The 15304-nt window shown below is 35.5% G+C and overlaps 1 protein-coding gene across 6 annotated transcripts in view; it reads right to left on the bottom strand.

Moving 5' to 3' along the window:
- The window catches only part of PHKA1 (phosphorylase kinase regulatory subunit alpha 1), a 171405-nt gene that overhangs the window by 98684 nt on the left and 57417 nt on the right, over positions 1-15304 (bottom strand). The gene's annotated exons all lie outside the window — the stretch shown is intronic.

Below are 15304 nucleotides of genomic sequence, written 5' to 3'. Positions count from 1 at the left end.
CTTCTCTCCAGGGTTTTGGCTTCTCATGTCTTGGCTGTCTTAATTACTTTCTGATGCCTTCATTCACTTTTATTTTTAAAATCCAACCAGGATAGTTGTTCTTACTATGAAGGTTAGTCTGATAAAAGCTATTTCAACACAGCTGAAAGCTGAAAATCTACCTTATTCTTTTAAACTGTGGCAAAACATATCATAATTCAGCCATTCTTGTTCATACACATTAGGTTGCTTCTATTGTTGTTTTGCCATAGAACAAATTATATTGTAATAAACATCTTTATTTATATATATATATATATGTATTCTTATGCATTCATGTGAGTGTGATTAAATAGGGTAGATTCCTAGAAGCAAGGTTGTTGGACAAAGGTATGCGTATTAAAACTGTTTACAGGTGATCAAACTGCCTGTGATTTACACTACCACCAGGAGTGCTGAGTGAGTTCATTTATCCACATAATCACCAGCACTGGATATTATTAATCTTAACTTTTATAAAATTGATGGGCAAAACCTTATATTTCACTGTTGTTTTTACCTTACATTTCTCCAATCACTGGTGAGTTGAAGTTAAGATAACTTAAAAAGTGTGGTACTAGAAAAGGAGAAACTGATCAATAGCACCACAAAGTAAGAGCAGAATACACACACATACATGTGTGATTCTGTATATGTATGTCAAGGCTGTAGTCACCCGCTTGTTTAAGTTAAATGCAGAGGACATCATGTGAAATCCTGAATGAAGCACAAGCTGGAATCAAAATTGCTGGGAGAAATATCAATAACCTCAGATATGCAGATGACACCACCCTCACAGTAGAAAGCGAAGAACTAAAGAGCCTCTTGATGAAAGTGAAAGAGGACAGTGAAAAAAGTTGGCTTAAAACTCAACATTCAGAAAACTAAGATCATGGCAAATAGATGGGAAAACAATGGAAACAGTGATAGATTTTATTTTGGGAGGCTCCAAAATCACTGCAGATGGTGATTGCAGCCATGAAATTTAAAGACACTTTCCTTGGAAGAAAAGCTATGACCAACCTAAACAACATATTAAAAAGCAGAGACATTACTTTACCAACAAAGGTCCGTCTAGTCAAGGCTATGGTTTTTCCAGTAGTCATGTATGGATGGGAGAGTTGAACTATAAAGAAAGCTGAGCACCGAAGAATTGATGCTTTTGAATTGTGGTATTGTAGAAGACTCTTGAGAGTCTCTTGGACAGCAAGGAGATCAAGCCAGTCAATCCTAAAGGAAATCAGTCCTGAATATTCATTGGAAGGACTGATGCTGAAGCTGAAACTCCAATACTTTGGCCACCTGATGCAAAGAACTGACTCATTGAAAAAGACCCTGATGGCTGGAAGTGATTGAAGGCAGGAGGAGAAGGGGACCAGAAAGGATGAGATGGTTGAATGGCATCACCGACTCAATGGACATGAGTTTGAGTAGGCTCTGGGAGTTGGTGATGGACAGGGAAGCCTGGCATGCTGCAGTCCATGGGGTTGCAAAGAGTCAGACAAGACTGAGTGACTGAACTGAACTGAACTGATGAACTGTTCAGTCAATAGTGCTGGAAAGATGGGCTAAGTATTTAGCAAACAAGTTATATAAACAAGAAATAATTCTTACCTCATAAGATAAATTAAAATTCTAGACAAAGAATTAAATGTAAAATGTTAACCATAAAGAACTAACAGAAAATGCAGTGAAAATGTAAACAATTGATCAAGGGATAGATCTATCTTTCTGAGCATAACAGCAAAAAATAAATCAATAAGGAGAAAATTTTACTATATAAAAATGTAAAACTGCTATATATCAAAATGAAATCCAAAATTAAAGGGTGAATAATAAAATAGCAACACATTACAGTAACAAGTGGAAGACAAAGTGTTAGCATCCCAATACACAATAAATCTTGTAGAAACCAACAAGCAATAGACAATTTTCCAGCAGAAAAATGGTAAAAGAATATAAGTAGATAATTTGCAAAGTAAATATATAAAAGGCTATTTATTTTGTGAAAATAAGTTTATAATTCATATCATCAAAAAAACAATTGAAAATATTAAGCTGACATAGATATTAAAATAGTGTTTTAGGGAGGTGTTTAAGAAAATGTAATAGAGTTCATCATATATTATGTTACAAAGAACAGATTCCAGGCTGTTCTTTTCTGACATCATTTTTCTGAAAACAAGTGGGTATTTATTTTACAAAAAAATGGTTGGAAGCAAATATTGCAAAATTGAAACAGTGGCTTCGTGAGACTGGAGAATTCTAGGTAATTTTTATCTTTTCTCTTGTACTTTTCCCTATCTTCCAGTTCCCTACAGTCAACATGTATATAGGAATTTGGAATCAGATAATCTGCTACTTGTGAAAACTGGAGAGAATGAGAACAGTAGTATATCTATTCAAATGAAGTTAGGAAATAAATTCACAATTCTTGAAGAAATGAAAGACATATCTTATAAAATGGATGTATCTGATCCTGAAAAAGTTGAACAAAGGCAAGAAAATAATTATCTAAAAGGAAGTTATAGAATAAGGAATATATACATTAAAAATCTCACTGATAAAAGCATTAATAAAATGTTAAGAATTGACACATATATATGAAAATGTACAGATCCTGCTAGATATGAAAGCAGTAAGAGACACAATTTTTTTTAAAAAGTAAAGCAAAAATGAAAAAATACATACTCTCACTGGGAATTAAAGAAAGAAACTAGAATAACTTTATGTATATTAAAGCTATTAATCTAACAAAAGAAAATGATAAAATCTCAACATTGATGGGGCCATAGAATCAAAAAGATATATTTTATATTTATTGATGTCACTAAAAGTTGATTGGTTTTTCTTTTTTTTAATTTTTTTTCATTTATTTTTATTAGTTGGAGGCTAATTACTTTACAATATTTTAGTGGTTTTTGTCATACATTGACATGAATCAGCCATGGATTTACATGTGTTCCCCATCCCGATCCCCCCTCCCACCTCCCTCTCCACTCGATCCCTCTGGGTCTTCCCAGTGCACCAGCCCCGAGCACTTGTCTCATGCATCCAACCTGGGCTGGTGATCTGTTTCACTATAGATAATATACATGTTTCGATGCTGTTCTCTCGAAACATCCCACCCTCGCCTTCTCCCACAGAGTCCAAAAGTCTGTTCTGTACATCTGTGTCTCTTTTTCTGTTTTGCGTATAGGGTTATCATTACCATCTTTCTAAATTCCATATATATATGTGTTAGTATGCTATAATGTTCTTTATCTTTCTGGCTTTATCTTTCTCTGTATAATGGGCTGCAGTTTCATCCATCTCATTAGAACTGATTCAAATGAATTCTTTTTAATGGCTGAGTAATATTCCGTGGTGTATATGTACCACAGCTTCCTAAAGAATTAATCTGGTAGCATGTAACAAGAGCTAAAAAGTTGTTCATACTCATATCCAGAATCCTTTTTCTGAGAATATACTCCAGGAAAATAGGAGTATATTTATGAATGCCTATGAAAAGGTATTTATAGAAGGAAAAAAATTTTGGAAAACAATTTAAGTACCCAATAATAAGAATACAATTACTTTAATTTGATGGAATAATATATAGCTCTTTCAACATGTAGAAATACTTACATGAAAGAATAAGTGAAAAAACCAGCACAAGTTAACATGTACACACTGAATGTGACTATGAAACTATATCTGTGTGCACTAATAGATTAGAATTCATATTACATAAAGATTTGAATTTAACATTTATAAAACTCTTTTTATTGAGGAAACATTGATTTCACCTCCCCTCCATTGGTTCCTTCTCCTCTACCCTGTTCTCTGTATCTACATGTTTGCTTTTGTTTATTAGTTTTCTTATATTCCACATGTGATAGAAATCATACAGTGTTTGTCTTTCTTTGACTTATTTCACTTAGCCTAACACACTCAAGGCCCATCCATGATTTTGCAAATGGCATGATTTCATCTTTTTTATGGCTAAGTAGTATTCTATTTCTGTCTTTCTGACAACAGCCAATCTTATAGGTATGAGGTAGTATCTCTTTGTGGTTTTGATTTGCATTTCCTTAATAATTAGTGATATTAACATCTTTTCATGTGCCTGTTGGCCATTTGTAAGTCTTCTTTAGAAAAATGTATATTCAGCTCCTCTGTTCATTTTAATCAGATTGTTTTTTGTTGTTGAGTTGTATGAGTTCTTATCTATTTTGGATATTAACCCCTCATCAGATATATGATTTGCAAATATCTTCTCCCATTTGGTAGACTGTCTTCTCATTTTATTGATGGCTTCCTTTGCTGTGCAGAAGCTTTTTAGTTTGATGTTAATCCCATTTGTTTATTTTTACTTTTGTTTCCCTTGCTTGAGGAAACAGGTAGAAAGAATTGGTAAGACTGATGCCAAAGAGTATACTGCCAATGTTTTCTTCAAGGAGTTTTATGATTTCAGGTATTATATTCAAGTCTTTAATCCATTTTGAGTTGATTTTTTTAGATTGGGATCTAATTTTTTTTTTTGTATAGTGTGAGACTGGGATCTAGTTCATATTTATTTTGCATGTGAGTCTCCAGTTTTCCCAATACTATTTATTGAAGATACTATCCTTTATCCATTGTATGTTCTTTTGTCATAAATTACTTGCCCATATATGCATGGGTGTATTTCTGGACTCCCAATTCTGTTTCATTGATCTATCTGTTTTTCTGCCAATACCATGCTGCTCTGATTACTGTGGCTTTGCTGTTTGAAATCAAGAAGTGTGATACTTCCAGCTTTGTTCTTTTTTTCTCAGAATTACTTTGGCTACTTGGGGCCTTTTGTGGTTCCATATAAATTTAAGAATTTTTTCTTCTATTTCTGTGGAAAATGTCCTTGGGATTTTGCTAAAGGATTACATTGAATCTGCAGATTGCTTTAGGCAATAAGGACATCTTGACAATGATAATTTTTTCAATCCTAAGCATGGACTCTGTTTCCATTTATTTGTTTCTTTTTCAGTTTCTTGCAATAATGTGTTATAGTTTTTCGTATATAGGTCTTTCACCTCCTTGGTTAAATTTATTCCTATATATTGTCATTTTGTTGTTATGTTGAACATTTTGCTCATGTATTTTCTAAAGGGATGATTGTAGATGTCTAGTTAGCAGAGCACAGTATTTAGATTTTAGTGGGCTATTTTAAATGGTGACATGATAGTTTTTAAAATGTTAATATTATCAATATACCAGAAGTCTTGTTTCTAAATTTTCTTTATTGAGGTATAGTTGATGTAAAATATTAATATGTTTCAGATGTACAACACGGTAACTCACAATTTTAAAGATTATACTCCATTTATACTTATTATTAAATATTGGCTATATTTGCTGGGCTGTACAATATATCCTTGTAGTTTATTTATTTTATAGATAGTAGTTTGTACTCCTTAATTCCCTACCCCTGTCTTGCCCCTTTCCCCTTCCCTCTTCCTACTAGTGATGGATCACTAGCTAGTTCTCTATGTCTTTGAGTGTGCTTCTTTTTTATTACACTCAGTAAATCTTTGTTCAATTTTTAGATTCCTCATATAAGTGATATTATACAGTGTTTGTCTTTCTCTGACTTATTTCACTTAGTACAACACCATCCATGTTGTTGCAAATAATAACATTTCACTCTTTGTATGGCTGAGTAGTATTTCATTGTGTGTATACATTTTCTTTATTCATTTGTTGATGTACACTGAGGTTGCTTCTGTATCTTGACTATTGTAAACAGTCTGCTGTGGATGTGAACATTGTGGTGCATGTATGTTTTCAAATTAGCATTTTCATTATTTTTGGATATATAGCCAGGAGTAGAATTGCTGGGTCATATGGTAGTTCTATTTTTAGTTTTTTTGAGAAATCTCTATACTGTTTTCCACATGGCTGCACCAATATATTACATTCCCACCAACAGTGTAGAAGGGTCCTTTTTCCTCCAGTATGTTATATGTGTTCTTTTTGATGATAGCCATTCTGACAGGTGTGAGGTGATTTCTCATTGTGATTTTAATTTACATTCCTCTGATGATTAATAATGTTGAGCATATCACTAGACAGTTTCTTAATTTCTCTTTCTGCTATCTCACTGTTAGCATATAGAAATGTAACAGACATTTATATTTTGATTTTGTATCCTGAAATTTTACTTTATTTTTTTTATTATTTCTAATAGTTTTTCAGTGGAGTCTTTATTCTAATATATAAAATAATGTCATTTGCAAATAGTGACAGTTTTACTTCTTATTTTCCAATTTGGATGACTTTTATTTCTTTTTCTCATCTAATTGCTCAGGTTAGAACCTCTAACACTATGTTGAATAGGAGTGGCAAGAATGAGCACCCTTGTCTTGTTCCTAATCTTAGAGAAATAGCTTTCAATTTTTCACCACTGAATATAATGTTAGATGTGGGTTTGTCATATTTGACCTTTACTTTGTCCCTTCCATTCCACTTCATTGAGAGTTTTTATCATAAATGAGTGTTACATTTTGTCAAATGCTTTTTCTGTATATGGTTTTTAATTCTTCATTTTCTTAATATGGTATATCACATTGATTGATCTGCAGATATTGAGCCATCCTTGCATCCCTGGAATAAATCCCACTTAATCATGGGTGGTATATGATCCTCCTGATGTATTGTTGAATTCAGTTTGCTAATATTTTGTTCAGAATTTTTGCTTCTATGTTCATCAGAGATACTGGTCTGCAATTTTCTTTTTGTGTGTGTCTTTATCTGGTTTTGACATTAGAGTGATGTTGGCCTTGTAAAATGAGTTAGGAAGTGTTCCCTAACTTCCCTAATTTCCTAAAATGGAAATTAAATTTTTTGGGAATAGTTTGAGAAGAAAAAGTATAAAATCTTTCAATGTTTGGTAGAACTCACCTGTGAAACTGTCTAGTACTGGACTTTAGTTATTTGGGAGCTTTTTTGATTACTGTTTTAATCTCTGTAATAGTAATAGGTCTACTCAAGTTTTTTATTTCCTCATGATTTGGTCTTGGAAGGCTATATAATTCTAAGAATTTGTCCATTTCTTCTAGGCTGTCAAATTTGTTGGTGTATGGCTATTTATAATATTCTCTTACAATTCTTTGTACTTCTGTGGCATCCATTGTTATTTATCCTCTTTCACTTCTGATTTGTTTATGAGGGTCTTCTCTCTTCTTTATTTTCTTAGAACTCTTTGTACTTCTGTGGTATCCGTTGTTATTTATCTTCTTTCACTTCTGGGGGGGATTCTCTTTTTTCTTAGTGAGTCTAGCTAATGGTTTGTTGATTTTGTTTATCCTTTTAAAGAATCAGTTCTTAGTTTTATTGGTTTTTTCTATTGTCTTTCTCTATTTCATTTATTTCAACTCCAATCTTTATTACTTCCTCCCTTCTGTTAACTTGAGTTTTGCTTGTTCTTCTTTTTCTAGTCCCTTTAGGTGTAAGGTAAGGTAAGATTGCTTATCTGAGCATTTTCTTGTTTCTTTTTTTAAAAAAAATATTCTTGTCTGCTTGAGGAAGGGAATGGGGTTTCCAGTGTCAAGCCCCACCTCAGACCTGACCAGGTCATGGTAGAATGGAACATTCAAATTCCAGTGACTCCCCTTGCAGGGGCAGCTCCCTAAGGGTCCTATGAATCTGTGGAGGTTCAGCTTCCAGCCCAGACCAACATCTGGTTTCTGATGCTGCTGTTATCTTGTTTCTTGAGTTAGGCCTGTATTGTTATAAACTTCCCTCCCAGGTTTTGCTGCATCTCTTAGATTTTGGTATGTTGTATTTTCATTTGTCTTCAAGCAATTTTTTATTTCTCCTTTGATTTCTTCATTGACCTAATAGCTGTTAATTGGGTGTTGTTCAGTCTCCACGTATCTGTGATTTTTCCAGTTTTCTTCTTATAGTTTATTTCTAGTTTCATTCCACTGTGATTGGAAAAGATGCTGGATATGATTTCAATCTCTTTAAATTTATTGAGACTTATTTTGTGTCCCCAAATATGGTTTATCCTGGAGAAAGTTCCACATGCACTTGAGAAGAATGTGTATTCTGCTGCATTTCGATGGGATGTTCTGTACAAATCTAATCCATCTGGTCAAAAGTTTCACTAAGACTTATTTCCTTGTTGACTTTCTGTCTGATTTAACCACTGATGTAAGTGGGGCATTTAAAGTCCCCTACTATTATTGTGTTGCTGCTGTCAGTTTCTCCCTTTAGGTCTGTTAATAATTGTTTTATATATTTTGACGCTATGTTAGGTGTATATATATTAATACTAATCACTGTTATGTCTTTTGATGAATTGTCCATTTTGTCATTATATACTTTTCATTTTTTTTTTCATTTATTTTTATTAGTTGGAGGCTAATTACTTTACAATATTGTAGTGGTTTTTGCCATACATTGACATGAATCAGCCATGGATTTACATGTGTTCCCCCTGATCCCCCCTCCTGCCTCCCTCTCCATCCCATCCCTCTGGGTCTTCCCAGTGCACCAGCCCTGAGCACTTGTCTCATGCATCCAACCTGGGCTGGTGATCTGTTTCACCCTTGATAGTATACTTGTTTCAATGCTATTCTCTCAGAACATCCCATCCTTGCCTTCTCCCACAGAGTCCAAAAGTCTGTTCTGTACATCTGTGTCTCTTTTTCTGTTTTGCATATAGGGTTATCATTACCATCTTTTTAAATTCCATATATATGTGTTAGTATACTGTAATGTTCTTTATCTTTCTGGCTTACTTCACTCTGTATAATAGGCTCCAGTTTCATCCATCTCATTAGAACTGATTCACATGAATTCTTTTTAATGGCTGAGTAATATTCCATAGTGTATATGTACCATAGCTTCCTTATCCATTCGTCTGCTGATGGGCATCTCTGCTGATGGGCATCTTCCATTTTTGTCTGCTACCTTTTTTGGCTTTAAATCTATTTTGTCTGATATGAATATGGCTACATCTGCTTTCATTTGAATGCTATTTCCTTGGAGTATCATTTGATATATCTCCCCTTTTAACCCATGTTTGCCTTTAGAGTTGAGATATCTCCTGGAAGCAGCAAATAGTTGGGTCTTATTTTTTATTCCATTTAGCCATCATGTGTCTTTTGATTGATGAATTCAATTTATTTATATTTAGGTTAATTATGGATAGATGAAGACAGTACTGCCATTTTATCTTTCATTTTCTGGTTGCTCTATTATCTCCACTGTTTCTTTTTTTATAATTTTTTTTTAAATTTTTTTATTAGTTGGAGGCTAATTACTTCACAACATTTCAGTGGGTTTTGTCATACATTGATATGAATCAGCCATGGATTTACACGTCTTCCCCATCCCAATCCCCACTCCCACCTCCCTCTCCACCCGATTCCTCTCGAAACATCCCACCCTCGCCTTCTCCCACAGAGTTCAAAAGTCTGTTCTGTATTTCTGTGTCTCTTTTTCTGTTTTGCATATAGGGTTATCGTTACCATCTTTCTAAATCCCATATACATGTGTTAGTATGCTGTAATGTTCTTTATCTTTCTGGCTTACTTCACTCTGTATAATAGGCTCCAGTTTCATCCATCTCATTAGAACTGATTCACATGAATTCTTTTTAATGGCTGAGTAATATTCCATAGTGTATATGTACCATAGCTTCCTTATCCATTCATCTGCTGATGGGCATCTCTGCTGATGGGCATCTTCCATTTTTGTCTGCTACCTTTTTTGGCTTTAAATCTATTTTGTCTGATATGAATATGGCTACATCTGCTTTCATTTGAATGCTATTTCCTTGGAGTATCATTTGATATATCTCCCCTTTTAACCCATGTTTGCCTTTAGAGTTGAGATATCTCCTGGAAGCAGCAAATAGTTGGGTCTTATTTTTTATTCCATTTAGCCATCATGTGTCTTTTGATTGATGAATTCAATTTATTTATATTTAGGTTAATTATGGATAGATGAAGACAGTACTGCCATTTTATCTTTCATTTTCTGGTTGCTCTGTTATCTCCACTGTTTCTTTTTTTATAACTATTTTTTAATTTATTTTAAATTGAAAGATAATTGCTTTATAATATTGTGTTGGTTTCTGCTATACATCAAGATGAATTAACCATAGGTATACATATGTCTGGGTTTCCCTGGTGGCTCAGCAATAAAGAATCTGCCTGCAATGCAAGAGACCCAAGTTTGATACCTGGGTTGGGAAGATCCCCTGGAGGAGGGCATGGCAACCCACTCTAATACTCTTGCCTAGAGAATTACATGGACAGAGGAGCCTGGTGGGCTGCAGTCCATAAGGTCATACAGAGTTGGACATGATTGAAGTGACTAAGCAGCAGCAGCAGCAGCATACATATGTCCCCTCCCTCCCACCTCCCACCCCTTCCTACTCCTCTAGGTTATTAGAGCCCCAGTTTGAAGTCCCTGAGTCACAGCAAATTCCCATTGGCTATCTATTTTACATATGGTAGTGTGTATGTTTCCACGCTACTCTCTCCATTCATCCCATTCTCTCTTTCCTACCCTCCACTCATGCCCACAAGTCTGTTCTCTATGTTTGCGTCTCCATTGTTGCCCTGCAAAAAATTTCATCAGTACCATCTTTCTAGATTCCATATATATGTATTAATAAATGATATTTGTTTTTCTCTTTCTGACTTCACTCTGTATAATAGGCTCTAGGTTCATCCACCTCATTAGAACTGACTCAAATGCTTTCCTTTTTATGGCTGAGTAATATTCCATTGTATATATGTACCACAGCTTCTTTATCCATTCATCTGTCAGTGGATATCTAGGTTGCTTCCATGTCCATATCTCTACTTTCTTTTTCCTTTTGTTTTTGTTTGCCATTTTGGCTTAATGGTTTTCTGTAATATTTTCCTCAGTTTATTCTTTGTGTGTGTGTGTCTACTTTATTTTCACAGTTACCCTGATGTTTGTATAAAATTTCTCATAGATAAAATAGTCTTTTTTCTGCTGATAACATCTTATGTTCACTCACCTACAAGAGTTCTGTTCTTTTCCTCCTCCCTTTTTATGATTGTGTCATCTCAAATTATCCCTTTTAATGTTATCAGGTTGTTACTAAAATAAGACAGCTATAATTATTTTTTGGCTTTCTTTTTTCCCTTTAGCTTTTAATAACTGTTTACAAATCTATTCTGACAAAGAGTTGCAATTTTATGATTCTATTTACCATCTTGCTTAAAGTTTTGTATATTTTTCATATTTTGTTTCTGGCAGAAAAGTTCCTTTCAATATCTCTTGTAAGGCAGATCTACTGTTGATGAATTCCCTCAGCTTTTGTCTGGGAAAGCCTTTACTTTTCCTTCATATCTGAATGATAGTTTTATACATAAGAGTATTCTGGGGTGACAGTTTTTTTCTGTATTTTGAGAATGTCATTTCACTCTCCTCTGGCTGTAAGGGTTTCTGCTGAGAAATCTGCTGATAGCTTAATAGGGATTCCTTTGTAGGTTACCATCCTTTTTTCCCATGGCTGCCTTTAAAATTCTTTGTCGTTAACTTCTGACAATTTTAATATAATGTGTCTTGGAAAAGGTCTTTTTTGCAATTAGGTTAATTAGGTGTTCTCATTGCTTCATAGACTTGATTGTCCAGCTTCTTCCCTAAGTTTGGGAAGATATCAGCTATTGTTTCTTTAAATAATCTCTCTGTTCTCCTCTTCTCCTTCTGGGATACCCGTTATTCTAGTGCTGTCTTTCCTAAAAGAGTGGTGTAGCTCCCATATGATTTCTTCTTTTTATATGTATCTTACTTTTCTTTGCTCTTCTACTTGTATCGTTTCTAGGTTTCTATCTTTGAGCTCACTGATGCTGTCTTCCATATCATCTGCTGCATTTCCAACACTTTCTAATACATTCTTCATCTTGTTTATTGTGTTCCTCAGCTCAAGAATTTCTGTTTGGTTCATTTTTAGAGTTTCAGTCTGGTTGGCAAAGTATTCCTTCTGTTCACTAACTTTATTCCTGACCTCATTAAACTGTCTTTCTAAGTCTTCTTGTATCTCATTGAGCTTCTTCATGATGTCTATTTTGAATTCTTTATCAGTTAGATCTCAAAATTCCATGAATTTAACTTTAGTTTCTGAAGAATTGTCATTTTGCTTGATGGATTGTTCCTCTGCTGGCACATTTGCAATTAAATCCCAGGTTGGGAGTTACAATTCTTTTGTCTTCCAGTAGATGGCAGTATTAAGTAGTTTTTGGTTTTGCTTACCTGAGTTGCCTCTGGTTATATTTGAATGTTGGCACTTTCCAGCCTCTACCAGATGTTTCCTCTGTGTCTTTGCTTTTGCTTCCTGTTCCTCTAGGGTCATTGCTTCACTGCCTCTGCCAGAGCTGCTGTCATTACTGGGATGGTGGGGTCTTCTCTGGTGTGGGAGATCCCCTGAGACACAGGCTCTGCTGTGGGGAAAGGGGAACAGTGTGGGAGGGGAAGCTGGGTGCACAGGTGCCTCTACTGTGTCCAGTGCTATCAGGTTCACTGAATTTACCAGTGCAAATAAGGCGGGGCCAGAGTCTGGGATCACAGGTGCCTCAGTGGCAGGAGAGATATGGCCCCAGGCCCCATTGCTGCTGCTGCCACCAACGGTTACCTGTGGTGGTGGGCGCCAGTGTGATCACTTCCTAAAGCCAGGGTCATGTGTGCTGCTTCCGCTGATGCTATTGGGCTCTCTGAAGCTGTGGGCTCGGCTGCCACAGTCAGACAACTGGGACTGCAGGCATCAACTCTGCTGTTCCCTCATTCCATCTCCTCTATGTGTTCCAGTCCACCATCTTTAGATGTACAGATACAGGGAATTTTTCAGCATCCTGTCATGTTAGGCAGAAGCACCTTCATTGTGTTGTGAATGTTTTACTGGTTGTAGATTGAAGGTGCGAGACAAAGGTAGCTTTTCACTCCACTGTGTTTCTGACAGCACTTGCCTATAACGTTCTTATATTCCCCAAAGTTGATTAACCACATAATATTTAAAAATTTAAAAAAAACATATTATGGAACTGAAATAACAGTATTTGAGGTGAGGCAGAGAATCCCACTTAGTTAACATATATAAATGAACATACTTGGTGACAAAATGTCCTGTTTTCTTTGGTGGAATCACAGCTGTTATTCAATGAATCCTTAAAGCAATTTTGTTATTGCAAAATTATTGAAATAATGGAATTATGAAGAATCCCATGGTTCAGACAGTAAAGAATCCGCCTGTAATGAGGGGGACCTGAGTTTGATCCCTGGGTTGGGAAGATCCACTAGAGGAGGGCATAGTAACCCACTCCAGTATTCTTGCCTGGAGAATCCCCATGGCAGAGGAGCCTGGCAGGCTACAGTCCATGGGGTTGCAGAGTCAAACATGACTGAGTGACTAAGCATACACACACTCATTTTATAAATCATCAAAACATGTCTTTCTTGACCTTCCCAGGCAAATCTATTTACTTTTTCCTATACTCTATACATAACACCATGTTAATAACATTTATAAGACTGTACTATAATTATTTGGTTATATGTCTACGTCTCTCACAGCGTCAAGCCCAGTGCCTGGTACAGAAATGTGAACAATAGATCCTTATGAAAAAAAGAATGAATGAAGCAAATGAAGGAGCACATTTGGAAAATAAATATAACTTGCTACTTGAGTCCCTGAAATGTTTGATTATTCATTAAACTGAAGTCCTGGAGACGTAGCAGTCCTCATTTCCTTTGGCTAGGAAATAATAAATTAGTAACAGGCCCAAAACAGAGTATAGACTTTGAAAAAGTAATCAGTAAGGAGTTTGTTTTTGTTTGTTGAAGAGTTCTGATGTGATGCAGGTAGATTTCAAGAATGAAGGCCCAGAACTTGCAAGTTACCTATATCCTAGTAAGATTATGCTGAGTTTAGAACAATAGATGTGAAGAAAATGGTAAAAGATATCAACTTCTAAGTGAAAGCCAGAGAGAATCACATTAAAGGAACCAATAGGACTTGCACAAACTCCAAACCACAGAGACTTCTAAGAAGGACAAAGAAGACAGTGACTACAAGATCAACTATATTCATGGAGTAAGATTTGGGTTAGGGCACTAGGGCTTCCTAGTGGTTCAGGGGTAAAGAATCTGCTTGCAATGCAGGAGATGTGGGTTTGATTCCTGGGTTAGGAAGATACCCTGGAGAAGGAAATGGCAACCCACTCCAGTATTCTTGCCTGAAAAATCCCATGGACAGAGGAGCCTGGAAGGCTACAGTCCATGGGGTCTCAAGAGTCAGACATGACTTAGCAACTAACCCACCACCACCACCACCAAGATTTGGGTTAGACAGAGACATACTTTCCTTATTTCAAAAGATTTAATGCTAGTGGACTGGTATCTGGAGACTGGTGTCTAGCCTCAGACTAGAGGGAATGGCTAAGGAGGTTAAAAAAAAAACAGAAAGCAGGTTCTAGGAAGGACTGAGGTACCCCATCCCACCTAGTAAAGCATCAATGCAAATTAATCTCAGATGTTTCAGAGTCTTGACTTGTCATTTACCACAAATAGGGTTGAGTATGTAGAAGGAACAGAGGGTTCAGTAATTTGCAATATTCAAGGTAATATGTGGATAGATTTTATAAATTAATTAGTCCTTGAGACCTAATTAGGACCCGAGACCTGTATTCAATAAACTTGATAATTTCTATTTGTTTATATTTTAGTTTTCCATTTTTTTCTAATAAAATTTCTTTAGAAACTTCCAAACTTATATTTAATTTAAAAAGAAAACAGATTTCCTACATTATAGCTAGAATGGAAAAGTGAGAGAAATCCATATATTCTTAAAGCCAGATGCAATGTTAGTAGCTCTGGGAGTTCAGGTCCTGCTGGCATAAAATATGGGTTCTAGGAGTGAGTAGGGGGAGGGGAGGAAGGCTCGAGAGAGAGGAGATGTAATTAGGGCTGATTTTCATTGTTGTTTGGCAGAAACCAACACAACATTGCAAAAGCATTTTTCCTCCAATTAAAAAATAAATTAAAAATATGGGTGATAGGAAAGACAAAGAACAGTCAGCTTTGACTGCTAGTCCTTTCCTCTTTGGTTGATTCCGTCTCGATTTAGATCTACATAACTGTATGGAAATTGAGTGTCTGGAGTAGGTTTATTAACAAGGGAAGGAGGCTGGTTTGGGGCTGGACAAAATTTGGCTTGGCTTTAATTATTAAAAGACCACTCTTGGTGAAGGAAAAAAGTATACACACACACACACACACCATAGGCTTT

This window comes from Dama dama, chromosome X, assembly GCF_033118175.1.
Source record: "Dama dama isolate Ldn47 chromosome X, ASM3311817v1, whole genome shotgun sequence".
Taxonomy (NCBI): Eukaryota; Metazoa; Chordata; class Mammalia; order Artiodactyla; family Cervidae; genus Dama; species Dama dama.
Note: the sequence above shows the minus strand (reverse complement) of the source record. Positions and strands in the feature narration are given on the sequence as shown.